The 16,632-nt window shown below is 31.5% G+C and overlaps 1 long non-coding RNA gene across 3 annotated transcripts in view; it reads left to right on the forward strand.

The window, feature by feature from the left end:
- The window catches only part of LOC142320392 (uncharacterized), a 52,720-nt gene that overhangs the window by 18,293 nt on the left and 17,795 nt on the right, over window positions 1-16,632 (forward strand). For all 3 annotated transcript variants that reach the window (XR_012755372.1, XR_012755370.1, XR_012755371.1), the window contains exon 3: window positions 8,137-8,271. This is a non-coding gene — a long non-coding RNA (uncharacterized LOC142320392). The remainder of the gene's footprint in view (window positions 1-8,136; window positions 8,272-16,632) is intronic.

Below are 16,632 nucleotides of genomic sequence, written 5' to 3' on the forward strand. Positions count from 1 at the left end.
TAAGAAATTATAACGAAAAGAACTGGAAATTATACGACGCTTTAACTCTAGACGAGTACAAAACCTGACTTTTTCTGCTCGCGGAAACGATAATACTATTTTAATTCGATAATTTATTATTATTAAATATTCACCGTATTAGGTTGGAGGTTGTGTGGAAGTACGGTATTGAAATTTTGAAGCGAATTAAAATTTCAAGCCTGACCGGGATACGAACCCGGGACCTTTCGGATAAGAGGAAAGATATTATTACTCCACCTCGGCGGCCGGCGAGGTGACTAGTTTATATGCTCTCAAGTATTACATTACATTTACTTACGTAAACTTAAAAGATTCGTAATAGAAAGTATATGCTATAGAAGATAAAAAGTCTGAAATTTTATAGGATGTGATTTTTAGTGACGTTCTAACAAAATAATTAACTTAAAAATAATTTGTAACTTTAAATTTGCTTTCAACGGCTTATTTTATTTATTTATTTAGTTTTTTTTTTTCTCTTAAGCGTTATACGTAAATATAATTATTGAGAAAAATACTAATTCTAAACCGAGAACTGAATCTGAGATCTTCAGTTTACTCTTATTTTCAGTAGTGAAACCCGACTAAACCGGCTAAAATTGTGATCCGGTGTCGAGAATCAAATCCGTATCTTTCACTATATCAGTCGGTTTCTCTACTGCGTTACCGAGGTGACAAAATTGATTACAGAAATGAAATGAGACACGAAAAATTATAATTATTTGTTACTTTGTGATCTCTAAATATAATTTTTGAATTAAATCCATACTAAATGTGTGTTTGCGTGTTCGTGTGTGTATTTGTATTTTAGGCGGGCTGGGCTGTACTGTGAAATACGGTAGTCGGCTTGATGAGATAAATTTAGAAATAATCCTTTTATATAACCCCCTTATGTATTCATTAATATTTCTTATGATCTTTATTAAAACGAAATGATCCTGTTGTTTTTTTCTGATTAGTTACTAAAGACGGATAGGGTCTACGTTTTTTAAATTGCTTTTTTATATTAAAAGAAGTAAATATTTAATAATATGTTAACGGGCGCGCACGAGTGTTTTTTTTTTATATCCAAGGGCAGTTATAGTATGCGTGAATGTAAATTATATCCAAATTGAATATTTGGTAAAAATAAATAATTGAAAACCTTATTGTTATAGTTTGGGTACATCGGTTTAAGCGAAAATTTGGTTCAGTTATTATTGTGTATAATGTCATGAAATCTGTAAACATGAATATTAAACTGTTGGTGTCGGTCGGTCTGTTGTTATAGAGAGGAAGTGCATTTTAGAGGGCGGGCTTGTTACAGGGGTGGGGACCGACAGGGAAATCACGTGGTGACAATGAAGCTTATGAAATACAGCGGTCAGTCTTGGGTTGTTTACACATTTAGGTTACAAATTAGGTTATCGTTTTGTGTCCTCTCTTGTTTAACAGTTATTGTTACTTCTTGTACATTTTAGATAATGATCCTCATTATTGATCGCGGTAAGTTTTTCTTATATTATTTTAGTACAGCTTAAAATAAGTGTTATTATTTTTGTTTGCCTGTTGTAGGTACTTATGCGGTTTGGTCCACCCCAAACAAAAGTTTAATTGTTATGACGATGCAAAAAATGTGCAAACAATGAAAAATGCTTAACGCGCATTAAATTGAAACTGAAAGACCTGATTAACCAAATTTTATTTGAAAATTACAAACGTCAAACAAAACTTTAATTGTAAGGCTATTCCTCTGAAACGTGTTTACAAAAATAAAAATTTACGCCACATATGACTGCAAAAGTTCTCTGTGGGTACCAAAACGGTTGCTTATGCATTTCTTTTGAATTTTGCCGTGTTAATTCGATGTGATTGGTGTACGCACCGGTTTGAGGGTCAACGAAATTTTTACATCGATAGACTGTAAAATGGGTGTATCAAAGATCCTTAAAATTTCTGTAAACTAACCTAACCTAACTTAACAATAAAAAAAAATATTGGGGTGGAACAAACCGCGTAAGTGCCCTATTGTATGCGTACTTATCGTGTAATGCATTTTAGAATATAATTTGCACGCTCTTCAATAAACTCTGGAATTATAACGGTCAAGGTCGCTATGTTAAATAGAAAAGAACTAAAAGTTCACATTACAGCAGATGACTGTCCAGATTGGTGTTTCTCAACCAGTGGGGTGTGCCCCCCTAGTTGGGGGGGGGGGGGTGATAACTTTAAATGGGGCATGCAAATATATCTGAAAGGAAAGCAAAACAAAATACATTTTGACTTAATAATAAAATACACATTTACACTGATATAATACACTTATAAATAGGATGGTATCGGTAGTGCAAAATGCAATGTATTTAATAATTAACTTATCAGTTCTAAATTAAAAACAAGTTTTACACCGGTCAACAAAATTTAATCTTTTGTTTGTAAAATAAAATGGTTATTTCTTATAGTATTTTTTATGCTAATTTCTTATATGTTAATGAATTTTTTCTATCGGGCTTAGTTTTTTAATAATCGAAATTTCTTTCGAAACAAAAAGTGTTATAACACTTTCTCTTGACTTGTTTCCCACGTAAACTTTAAAAAATGCACCAAAAATGTTGGCAGATTAAGTTTGTTTCGTACATCGTGTAAGCAACATGACATTGTTGTACACTATCAGCGTCCTTTCTAACTGTGCCGTTAACAACTATTACTCAATTTAACGATGTAGATTAATTTGTTACATAAAATAATCTTGCTTGAATGCTTACTAAGAGAAATAATTTTTGGTAGGTCTACCGATTGGTTTTTGCAGATAATGAAATACTATTTTGTGCTGTAGTCCATTACTAAAAGTAAGAATGACATATAGTTAATTTTCTTAATTGTACATAATATGAATGTGAATTTTTGAACCCGTTTTACATTAATTAATTATTTACAGTTGTATTGATTCTAATTGTGTTATCTAGATAATATAAAACTTAAAAGTAACTAGATAAAAGTAACTCTTAAGGCTTTATGTTTATAGTTAACTTAGACCTAACATTTTGGTGTATCTTTTGTCTGAAACTTTTTTACCGTTTTAATATTATTTTTAATGCTTGTAAACAAAGTTGCGTTTTATTATTCGTGCTTGTTGTTAGTTCTAATTTTCATGTTAATTATTTTTAATATTATTAAAGCATACTGAATATTGCCGCCAAATAAGAAGTGTCTAATGATTTACCCATCCTAGCTATCTATTTCTAATTGTGTGTTTAAGTGTTTAATACTTGTATTTAAAGAAACGCATGAATATTTACTTCCTCGCACAAATGATTTAAATGTTAGCCTCAAAAGCTTTTGCTTATAAACTCAAATTTGTAATAATGCTATTGTAAAATGCATAGCGCATTTATTCGTTGAACAGCATGACAAAAAATGACATAAAACTAAAGTTATTAATAATTGAGTTTCAGATTAATGTAATTTTTCTTCTAAGACATGTGTAGCTAATTATTGGCTCCTTCTTGGAATAATAGGAATAGCTGATAATAATTAGCTGCATAAGGCATTTTGGAAGAAAGAGTTTCGTTAATCTGAAACTGGTAGTCAAACTTTAAACCTTATATACTCATTAATTAAACTTAAATGTAAAAAAAACATATTCAGATAATTAAAACTAGAATTCAGATTTTTAAAGGAAGAAAAAATGGAACAGGTTTTTCTCCAATTTTGTTTTAATAGTTTTAAAATAAATTTTAACTTTTCCCTTTTACAAAACGATTCAAAATTTATTTATATTTGTGGTTATAAGCTCAAGTTATGTCACTCGAACGCTTCCAAAAACTCTAATTATCTTTTGATCTCAATGCGTTTAATAAATACTACATGTTAATTCCTAACATTATATCTTCTCATATTTTTTACGGTAGATCATTCTTTCCATTACTAAATAATAACTAACTCAACGGTGGGAGGGAGGCTTGGGTAAGATGATACCCTAGTGCAATTCCTTACAGTTTGATGATTCCACAACATTGTGCAGAGTAAGATCCTGGAAATTGAAAATTATAAAGTAAAATGGTAATGGCCGAATGATGAATGGCTTAACAAACCTCAGTCAAACCCCTGGCCATCCTAATTATACAGTGAAAATATTCACGATTCTTCTTTTGTATGTAATAATGTTCTTTTAAATCTTTGATTCTCAAACTGTTTTCCCACTGCTCACATTAGAATCAAAACGTTTCTAGCGCCCCAAAATTTTTAAACTTAACCATCCTTAAAAAATAATAATTGCATTTACTGTTTTTAAGATGCGCCCTTAAAAACAGTAACGTTTAAAAACAATTAATGTTTTTGAACGTGGCATATCCTATTTCTGAGTTGAAACTTAGATTTTAAATGAGAGCAATTATAACGCACATTTAATCATATTTAGAAGTATTTTTATTAAAATTGCTTTCAAAAAAATTACAATTGTATCTTTACAGTTATGTAACAACAATAATGATAGCCCATTCAATATAACAATACAATAATTAAAACAAAGCTTTCAATTGAAAAATTTGTTGTATGTAGTTAGGTATTTAATTTTAGTTTGAAATATTAGGAAAACATAATTTTATCCTTTTTTTAATCAGTCATTGCCTTCATTGACCGTCTGAACAACCTCAATCTTCTTGGGCTCGGTGAATGCCTCCAGCGCTCACAAGGGAGCATTATCACCCACTTTGAGAATGAATGTTAAACTAATTGTTTTTTAATTCAGGTACAAAATCTTGAATGTTAATTTGTAACATTGTAATTCAATTTCTAAACTTGCGGTTGTTTTTCTTTATGGATTGCATATCTTATTTTACTGCCAAAAAGTGTTAGTTATGTGCTGTATTTATATATTTACAACTTTATTATTTTTTCCTAAGAAATTCCATAGAGCTTTCGAACAGTATAAGACTTCAGGCAAAACTAATGTTCTTTAGCGTTAAAAAACTACTGTTTTTTAGTGTGTTAATTTCACTTTTTTGAGTGAATATAATATTTATAAATAACACTTCATGATGCTTGTATCATAGAATTATATAATTCTATAACGGGTGAGATCATAGGTGGTTCTGTTACTTAATTTGTGTTAAGTTAATGTGTAGCATTAAGTATCTTCAAAATAACTATATTAAAAATGACTATGTAAAGGCAATCATTATTTTAAAAAAAATACTTTTCAATGTTTATTCATTGTAATGAAATGTTTTTAAATAAAATTATTTTCATGAAGACACTTTTTCAGATAAAACATTGTCCCAGTAAGATACAACTCTGAATGAATTCTTTGATTTACTATATTGTTTGTTTTGAAGAAGCCACTTTTGTTGTAGTTTAAAAAAGTTATAGTTAAGAAAAGTTTTATAGTTTTATATTAAAAAAGTTAAGTCTTAGGAATTCTTGAGAAAAATTGTTGATTTTTTGATCAAGTTTTTTTATTTGGCTTCTTAAGCCGGATGAAATTATAAAGTGAATCTGCCGAAGATCTTTTTTTTTGCCATTTCTGATAAATTTGGTAATTACAGTCGTTCAGTTAGGGAAGTTCAGTGTATAAATGTGTGAATCCAATTGTCAATGCATAAAGATGTGAACTAATAAATAAAATAATGTACAGAATCAATAGTCAAGAGTATTATAACAGATTGATTCAGTTTTTTTTTGATAAGCTAGACTACATTTCAAACGTTATAACGTATCCTGTTATTTTTATTTCCTTTTGTTTGCGATTAGACCTTAAAAGGATCACCATGCACAGTCCAGAGTTCTTTCTTTTCCAAATTGTTTCATTTTTCCCTAAACTTTTCTGTCCTTTCTTTGGTCCAGTCACCATGTTTCATTTTCTGTTTCTTTGGAAATGTAGATTCAATTCACTAGTTTTCTGAACGAATTCATCAAAAATTATTTCTTTGGAAATATTTAATAATTCAAGTTCTTCAGTTGAGAATTTCTCAACTGAATTTTATAAGAAGCTAACAGGTAAGTTACTTTTTACCTTATTTATTATCAGATACCTTTTGAAGAGAATTAACTACCAAACTACCATTTGTTGTTGAATATGAATTACGTTTTTTAATCATTTTGATGAAAAATATGAGTTACTTATCTACTTATAAGTACATAAGTAACGAGAACAAGTTACTTACTAACAAGTAAATGTTTTTTAAAAATTATGTGTAGGAAAACACTCCCCTTGTGTCCTTTACTGCACCTTGTACAGACAGTTCTTGATTAATTAATAATTAGAATTTATTTAAGAGACCCACAGACAGACAAACATTCGTTTTTATATATATCGATTCAATAACGTTTACTTCTTAGTCTCGTTGCTGAAATTAGTAATCGTGTGTAAAGGAAAATGAAAGTCGTTCAGATTCTCTCATCATTCGTATTTCATTTAGTAGTTAGCATTCTGCCTATTCATCTTCCAAATCCGAGCGAGTGACGAATTAAAAATAGTAGTAAAAGTTACTATTCGTAATCATTCGGCAGTATTCGCCTACCTTAGTAATTAGTGCATTCCAAACGAGAACGTTATTCCAATGATGCAGTTATTAATTCGAGATATATCGATATATTTCATTAATCGAATTGTTACTACTTTTTCAGTCGAGAGATCCCGTCGCTATTGTCCGTTAAAATCAAGCGTATGCGAGTTGAGTTAAAACTGTAGGAAGTTAATGTTAGTTGATCGTTGATATTACTTGTTAATTACTGTAAAATATGACTTTTCTTACTTTTATCTGCAGTTTATATTTTTTCCGTTCTTCAGAAATGCAGTTTTAAAGAGAAAATTTTAATTCGTTCATTTTGTGTATGCATATTTATAGTTGTTTGTTAATAATTCATAAACAATAGTTTTGTTTTCGCAGACAGTTATTTAATAATTTTTACGTTATATAATCCTGCGTTTTCTTCTACGTTGTGAACGTCATCGAAAACATACACGGAAAATTATAGTAAGAGTTAAGGAAAGGTTCTATCCATGTTATTTTAAAAATTTATACTTAGGCTGGAACAGCATGATGAAACGTGGTTATACCTTACGTTAACTGTTTGGAAACAGAACTGAGATTCTTACGGTATGACTTTTTTTTAATTACACATTTACTTAACAGTGACAGGAATTTTTCATTTCGTTTGTGCACAATGTTATTTGTTTTTCTTTATTTTTGTATATCATTACTAAGTAGTCAATCTCTCGAGATAATTTTAACAATAGATCTGATTTAATATTTTTGTTTAACAAACTTTTATTTCAATAATAAAGAATTGAATTTTAAAATTAAAAAAAAATTAACTTCTTAAAATAATGCTTGTAGCTTATAACTGTTTACAGATAAATGCATATGTAAACAAAATTTTTAAAAAAATTTTCCCACTACATTTTAAATAAATTTGGCTAATTTTAAATCATATTCAACCAGAGTTTAAAAGTAAATATCTTAGAAGTGTACTGTAAGGTTTTTAAACGTATACATTATTATTTATTTATTAATTACAGCCCTAAAAACGTTTTATGTGTATTATTTCAGAATTATTTTTATTAATTTTAATTCTCAAAACTATTACCGCATTTTCTTTTAATTTGGTAAACTTAAGCAATAACTTCATCAACTTTAATAGACTGTAGTAGATATGCTCAGATCAGGAAAACACAAGATTTAAATTGCAAAAAGCAGTTTTGGATAGCGTATATTTGGATAGCTGTAAATTCTGTGCGATACATTGGTATGTGGAAGCACCTTATTAAAAGACATGAGTGATTGTGTTTGTTTCAATGAATAATGTGTTATACAGTTTGTAGCGACTTTATTGTTTTCATTATAAATACTTAAATTTTAACTTAGAATGTTTTAGTTTTGAAGATAATGTATATACCTGTAAAGAATATCTACAAATATGAAATTCTGTCTTCTAACAATATCAAACTAGAAAATGAAAGTGGTACCACAGAGGAAACTTTATGCTTGCTTTTACCACATCAACCGATTGAAGTTAATATTACACCTGATTGTGTTAGTATAATTTGATTTACATTTGGGATTTTTTTGTAATGTCATATGGGAAGTGTCACCATGTCGTTAACTGTAACATTAAATTATTGATTTTATGTTTTAGGAAAGTGAATCGTTGCAAGGGAGAGAGGAGCCACTCGGTAACGATTATGATACTTATAATGAAGTGACAGAGCCTGTTGCGATTGAAGGGACAGAGTTTATTAAATATGAAGATCATGAAATTAAAAATGAAGCGGTAAGTTTTATCGTGCAATTATTTTATAATGAAAGTGATGTGTAAAGTTTATACTCGCTCTCTCAAAGTGTATTCATCAGGGTACTTATATGAATGAAACTTTATATATGCATTTACTGTTGATTCTTTAATTTGACTTCATTACATTTTTTACCGTGTTTTTCAAATGTTAAACTTGCAATTACGGGAAGCATTACACTTCGATGCTTTACCAGATTGATTGATTAGGACTGCCACATTGGCCAAAAAGATAATGCTATTTTACTACAATAATGCGCCTGTATACATGTCTTGGATTGTAGCTGTAAAACTTCATTAAAATTTACACTTTGACAATGACTTGTGGAAGCATGTACTTTATTCATCTGATTTGGCTCCTAATGATTACTTCCCTTCCCAAACCTGATGAAATGGCTTGCTTGACAAATATTAATTTCAATGATGCTCTAAGGTGAGAGAACAGCTTCCATCACAGAGGTAGAAAAATCACATGATAATGAAAGTATTCAAAAGTTGAAAAATCTGAGTAAATGTATCGAATTGTAAATGAACTAAGTTTAAAGTTTAAAGAACTTATTGCAAAATTTTCGGTTTTCTTTGTCAAGCTATAATTTTTCTGAACAACAACCCCTATATTTGTTTTAAGTTGCCTTATAATTTCTCAGAATTAAATTTGTGATAACTGTGTTTCCTAATTTTCTTATCAGTGATTTAACAAATAATTTACACTTGTCATGTGTAAAACAATTAATTTTGCCTCATAATTTATACCAAAATAATTTCAGTGCATTATTTTTCATTACCTAGAACTAAAAAAATAATATGTTAGTGGTACTGACATGTATCCGAGTGTATGAATGAATTAGAAGGGACTAGTGGAAAGATTAAAAGAATTTCCACAAAATTTTGGGTTATCTTTATCAGAACAAGAGTAGTAATATTCGTCGTAATATTGTAAAATGACTCATAGAGATGCATTTGTCTAGTGGAGGTAAAACATTTATGAATTATCTCGTACAGCCTGAAAGTCTTTTTCTTTCAACCATTTTAAAATAATGTTATCTTTCAACTGTTTTAAAATAATTTAAATTTCTCACTTGTGTCTTACTGTGATATGTAGATTAATCTTTTCAGCTATGAGTAAATTAAAAATCGTGAAGAATTAGATTTTTATTTGATAAGTGAAAAATTATTTTTTGTGAAAATTAATTTACGGTATAAATATTTTAACATTTCTGACAACATAATAATTTTGGCATAGAGATGAAAATCAAAATTTAAGATTTAGAAAATTGTTTAAACAAAATTGGTACATATTTCATACAATTAAACAACATAGTTTGCTAATAATATAAACAAAATCCCAATAATGAAAATTTGAGGAGAATAGATAAAAAATCAAAAATTTTAATATTTAAATATCAAAAAATTACATATTTAGGTGAAATGATTATCATTAATGTATATCACTCTCAATGAAAAAGGATGGTTGGTGGATATGTTTGTCGTATGTGCTCATATTTTTATTTTAGCTGCTATTGGCGCCGAGAAAACCAATGGTGGTGGGTCAGCTGACTCTCCTGGCAGTCCATTGTCAGTTAATTTAGAGATTATTTAATTTAATTTCTTCGCATAGATTATTATTTTTTATATTTGTATTTTTATTTACTTATAAAAGAAAGGGTATTAGTTAATATTTAGCAGCAAAAAAGAAAAGGATTCTTTATTTAACAGGAGAGAATGGTTGTCGTGCATCCAACCAGCACACCACGTGGTCTGCTCTATGCCAATAGCACCAGCTGGACTGGCAACTAACACGAACACACACAAGGCTTTGAACAAGGTAGCATCCCTAACTCAACTCCTTGTTATCAATATGGCTATTGTATTTCTCTGAAAAAATATTAAATTCTGTATCTACTCGCTCCTTAAGCCTATTTTAAATATAAAAACACTATAATGTTAAGAAAAATATTCTCTACAGACTAATATTTCTTTTTTTTAATTTCTGTAAGATACTTAATATTCTCACAAACATGAGCAAATGAACGCGTCAAGGGTCCAGGGAGCAACAGTTGGGTGAGCAAAATGAGCCCTGCCCTGCCCTGCTAGTTAGAAAAAGAAGGAAGTGGCTTATCAGTTTACAAGGAACATTCACAATGAAAAAATCCTTATCCAAAAACACAAAATTAAGATACTATAAAACCGTAGTTTTACCACAAGTATTATATAATGGAGAAGACCTACTTAGAAAAAATAAAAAAAGGAATTTTAAGAAAATCCACGACCCAAAACTTCAACATAATTTTATAAATTAAGAATATGAGCAGACATTTACCAAAATCCGTTTAATACCTTGAACTGTTGTTTGATCTGTGACAAATACACATTCATTTTGTACTAAATTAACAATAAATTAAGCTCTAAAAATGGTAAAATGCAAAATTAAAATAAAGTGTAAAATGGAATTATGGTTTGTGATAGTATTTACATATAAAATTTATAGTAAACAGTATTGTAAGGAATATAGAGAAATTATAATATGAGGTGTGTTCAAAAAGTAACAAGAATTTTTATTTTTTGGAAAGAATTTTATTTATTCATATATATTTATGTTATCCCCTTTAAAATAGTCCCCATTAAATATACACGTGCCAGTGATTTTTGCAATATCCGAAACATTTCTGGAACTCGATGTTTGGAATAGTGTTTAGTTCTTACAGCGATTCACTTTTAATCTCGTCTGTGCTTGTGAAACGATGGCCCTTTAAGGTTCTGTTTATTTTTTAGAAAAAGAAAGTCACATTGGGCCGTGTCTGGTGACTATGGGGCTTGGGTATCATTACGTGTTACACTATATCTCACCTTGAAGCTTGGTCGAGGGTTACCGGCTTCAACTTTTCATCCGAAAAAACAAAATGTGTAGTCTTTTCTCTGCTACGAAACCCTTCTATTCTGCATGTTTTTCTCAACGGAGAGCTTATTGCCATCTCTCCTTACATCAAGTTTTTAGGATTAATTTTTGATAGCCGTCTTACTTGGGTCAAACATATCAAAGAATTAAAAACAAAATGTTCCAAACTTTTAGATATGATGCGAGTCCTTAGTAACACCAATTGGGGAGCCGATTGATCATCTATGATATGTTTATACTATTTCTTTGTTTGTTCCTGTTTAGATTATGGTTTTGTCTCCTACTCTTCAGCTCGTCATACCGTGCTTAAAATGCTGGATGCTGTACATCATGCTTTCCTTTGGCTTGCCACAGGTGCATTTAGATGAAGCCCTGTTGCAAGCTTACTTGTAGACTGTGGTGAGCCATCACTTTAGGATAGACGAAACCAGCTTTTATTATCTTATTTTGATCGCCTCAAAGGACAGCCAAATCACCCGGCTTTTGACTCAGTCCTTAGAAATCCTAATTTAGGTAGGAGGAGGAAGGTATGAGGACCATCCACGTTGTACTGCACCTGTAGGTGTCCGTACCAGACGTCTACTGCAGCATATAAATGTTGACACCGTCATTCTTTCCAATGTATCCATGCTCATATCCTCTGAATAAATCTTATAAATTTTACGTTTGACCTTATGATGTACAATAAACAATCAACACTACCTACAAATTTTTGCAGCAAATGTTTCAGTATGTTCTCTCCAAGATGAACCCAGACGCGGTGGTATACACTGATAGATTGAAACAGAACGATACCGTTGGTTGTGCGTTTTTTGTCAATGATAGAACTTATATGTTTGGTTTACCCGGTATTACGAGTGTGTTTACTGCTGAACTATACGCTATAAATAAGGCTCTAAATATCATTAACATCCTCTAATATCTATTAAATAAGGCTCTAAATATCATTAGTACAGAAACGTCCTTATTTGTAGTGACTCGTGTAGTGATTTCCAAGCCTTGGAAAACTTTTATTCCAGACATCCTATCGTCATTGAACTCTACCACATAATCGCCGAATTGAATAATCGTGACACACAAGTAAGTTTCTGCTGGGTCCCTAGCCACATAGGGATTCCTGGTAATGAACATGCAGATTCCGCTGCCAAAGACGCATGTAATCAACCTCCTTTCACCACTTATGTTGCTACTTCTGATTTTATTAATCACGTAAAACAATCCGTATGAGCAAAGTGGCAAGGTGACTGGACGGCTACTGTTGATAATAAACTCTGTCACATTAAAGATTCTGTATTGCCATGGGACTCATCATGCAGAAAAACTCGTCGTGAGGAAATGGTCCTCTGTTGATTGCGAATAGGAAATACGAGAGTCACACACGAGTACCTGATGTCAGCAGGACATGCACCCCTATATGCACGATGCAACTGCCACATGACTGCGCCACATACTCATAGATTGCATATGTTATGCTGCGTTGCATCATAAATTTAAACTACTCAGAAACATCGATGGTGTCTTGAGCAATGATAATGAAGTTTTAAACCGGATGTTTTTATTTTACGCATAGCACTGGGTTAATACAAAAAATTTAATATTGTTACGTATATGTTTTGTTTTTTATTTTAGTCTTTGTGGTTTTGTGTCTTTGATTCTGTTATCCGAGTAGGGAGCCTTTTACATTCCCTATCAAACTTTGTTAAATTTTATGTAGTTTTTTTATTATTTATACTTTTATGTTTTTTTTAATGTATTGTATTTTTAAGACTGTCTGTGAAATTAGTTGTAAGGTTTTAGTGATATTAGATGCAAGCCTTTAATGATATTAGTTTTAAGTTTTATTTCATTTTTGTTATTTTAGTTTTTAATCTAGTTTTAAGTTTTATGTTAGAGTTTTTATATTTTTAGGTTTCTTTTTAGTATTTCTGTTATCTGAGAATGGGCCCTTTACAACCATATTGGACTTCATTAAAGTCTATTTACTTTTGGTTTTTTTTTTTAGTTTTTATGTGTGATATTAGTTTAGACAACCTAGTTTGTTTTATTTTTTTATAAAAAAAAAATCTGGGCGATGATTACACGTAGGTGTTTTTAACCCAAAAAAAAAATCATTAGTGTTGTTTTTGACTAAACATAGATGAATAAGCAATGAAGTGTGAGCAGGCACATTATTATGGTGCAAAAGCCATGAATTGTTTTGCCACAAATCCGGGTGTTTTTTTCGGATTGCTTCATGCAAACAATGTTAGACTTGTAGGTAATATTCCTTACTGATTGTCTGACCTTGTGGTAAGAACTGATGCACATGGCGTTAAAATCGAAGAACACGGTGACCATAACCTTCACCTTTGACCGTACTTGTTGAGCCTTTTTCGGTCTTTGTGATTTAGAAAGCCTCTACTGAAACAATTCCTTAGTTTCAATATCATATCTGTAAACCCGTGTTTCCATCACCTGTTATGACTCATTTCAGTAGGTCTGCATCGTTGTTGACTTTATTTAGCGACTCCTGAGCAACTTCCATTCGCCGCTGTTTTTGTTCGAAATTCAACACTTTTGGAACAAATTTTGGTGTCACATGTTTCATATCCAAAACATCCGAAAAAATTTCATGGCATGAGTCTATTGATATCTCAACATCATCAGCGATTTCTCAGATTTTGATTCGGTGACCACTCGTAATTCATTTCTTTCATTTTTTCCACGTTATCGTTAGTTGATGTGCTGGAGTGCTTGTCGTCTTCAATTTCTTCACGACCTTAGAAACGCTTATACCACTCGTAAACCCTTGCTTTAATCATAGCAGACTCACCAAAAGCAATATTTAACATTTTTAAAACATCGCTAAACTTTATTCCATTCTTGTAGCAAAATTTAATACAAATTCTCTGATCCATTATTTATACAAGAAAAAATCACTGATTGTACCAAAACATGTGTTATCCTTTTGACAGCTGACTAAACATCCAAAATGGCTAAAAATGTACAAATACTTTTCAGACATGTTTACCAATACAGCAAAAAAATCATGAGAATTGGACTAAATACAACCTGCTAAATTTCAAAATTCTCATTTTTTTTAGCACGCTTTATATGCCCCACTTTAAAATTTTTTTTTTCTTTTGGTATACAAAAGATATTTGAAGGTAAAATGATAAAAAATGAATTTATAAGTTTAAGAATTTAACACAGTACTTAGAACAAAGTAATGGTACCTGATTACAGAATGATTCAGAAATAAACATTAAATTTAATATTGTAAATATTTTATGTGAAATGGGTGAGAGCAGATTGGAAGGACAGATGATGTCGGTAGGCTGCCTCCTCTATGAATCATGAGACCTTGCTGTTGGTGAGGAGGCTTGAGTGCTCAGGGATACAGAGTAGCTGGACCGAAGATGCAACCATATCGAAGAGGTATCTGTTGAGAGCCAGACTAAGGAATGATTCCTGAAAGAGGGCAGCAGCTCTTTCAATAGTTGTTAGGGGCGTGAGTCAGGATGCCTTAAACGGCCATATCAACATCACTCAGTCCTCTGAGTACTGCGCAGCTGAAAGCAATGGAAAACTACAGCTGCTTATTTCCAAGAAAATGTGGCTCTCTGCATTTTGATATAGCAATGATGGAGGCGCCTTTCTTGGTAAAATATTCCGGAGGTAAACTAGTCCCCCGTTCGGATCTCCGGGTGGGGACTACTAAGGAAGGGGTCACCAGAAAATTAAAAAATAACATTCTACGAGTCGGAGCGTGGAATGTTAGAAGTTTAAAAAAGGTTGGTAGGCTAGAAAATTTAAAAAGGGAAATGGATAGGATAAATATGGATGTAGTAGGAATTAGTGAGGTTCGGTGGGAAGAGGAAGGCGACTTTTGGTCAAGTGATTTTAGAATAATTAACTCAGCTTCAGATAATGGGCAGGCAGGAGTAGGTTTCATAATGAACAAGAAGATAGGGAAGAGAGTAGAGTATTTCAAAACGCATAGCATAGAATCATTGTAATAAGGATAAAATCAAAACCTAAACCTACAACGATTGTTAATGTCTATATGCCTACAAGCGCCCATGATGATGATGAGGTAGAATGTGTATACGAAGAGATTGATGAAGCAATTAAACACGTAAAAGGAGATGAAAATTTAATAATAGTTGGAGATTGGAATGCAAGCATTGGAAAAGGCAAGGAAGGAAATATAGTGGGTGAATACGGGCTGGGCAAAAGGAATGAAAGAGGGGACCGACTTATAGAGTTTTGCACGAAGTATAATTTAGTAATTGCCAACACCCAATTTAAAAATCATAATAGAAGAATATACACTTGGAAAAAGTCAGGCGATACTGCAAGGTATCAGATAGATTATATCATGGTTAAGCAAAGATTTAGAAATCAACTCTTTAACTGCATAATTTACCCTGGAGCAGACATTGATAGCGACCATAATTTGGTGATAATGAAATGTAGATTGGGGTTTAAAAACCTGAAGAAAAGGTGTCAGATGAATCTGTGGAATTTAGAGAAGCTTGAGGAAGAGGAGGTAAAGAAGATTTTTGAGGAGGACATCGCAAGAGGTCTGAGTAAAAAAGATAAGGTAGAAAATGTAGAAGTAGAATGGGAGAATGTTAAAAAGGAAATTCTTAAATCAGCAGAAGTGAACTTAGGCGGAATAAAGAGAACTGGTAGAAAACCTTGGGTTTCAGACGATATATTGCAGCTGATGGATGAACGTAGAAAATATAAGAATGCCAGTGATGAAGAAAGTAAAAGGAACTATCTGCAATTAAGAAATGCTATAAACAGGAAGTGCAAACTGGCGAAAGAAGAGTGGATTAAAGAAAAGTGTTCAGAAGTGGAAAGAGAAATGAACATTGGTAAAATAGACGGAGCATACAGGAAAGTTAAGGAAAATTTTGGGGTACATAAATTAAAATCTAATAATGTGTTAAACAAAGATGGTACACCGATATATAATACGAAAGGTAAAGTCGATAGATGATTGGAATATATTGAAGAGTTATAAGGAGGAAATGAATTAGAAAATGGTGTTACAGAGGAAGAGGAAGTTGAGGAGGATGAAATAGGAGAAACAATACTGAGATCTGAATTTAAGAGAGCATTAAAAGATTTAAATGGCAGAAAGACTCCTGGAATAGATGGAATACCTGTAGAGAAGTACTGCGATGTGCAGGTGAGGAAGCGATTGATATATTATACAAATTTGTGTGTAATATTTATGAAAAAGGGGAAGTTCCGTCAGACTTAAAAAAAAGTGTTATAGTCATGATACCAAAGAAAGCAGGGGCAGATAAATGTGAAGAATAAGGAACAATTAGTTTAACTAGTCATGCGTCAAAAATCTTAACTAGAATTCTATACAGAAGAATTGAGAGGAGAGTGGAAGAAGTGTTAGGAGAAGACCAATTTGGTTTCAGGAAAAGTATAGCGACAAGGGA

This window comes from Lycorma delicatula, chromosome 2 (genome assembly GCF_047948215.1).
Source record: "Lycorma delicatula isolate Av1 chromosome 2, ASM4794821v1, whole genome shotgun sequence".
Classification (NCBI taxonomy): Eukaryota; Metazoa; Arthropoda; class Insecta; order Hemiptera; family Fulgoridae; genus Lycorma; species Lycorma delicatula.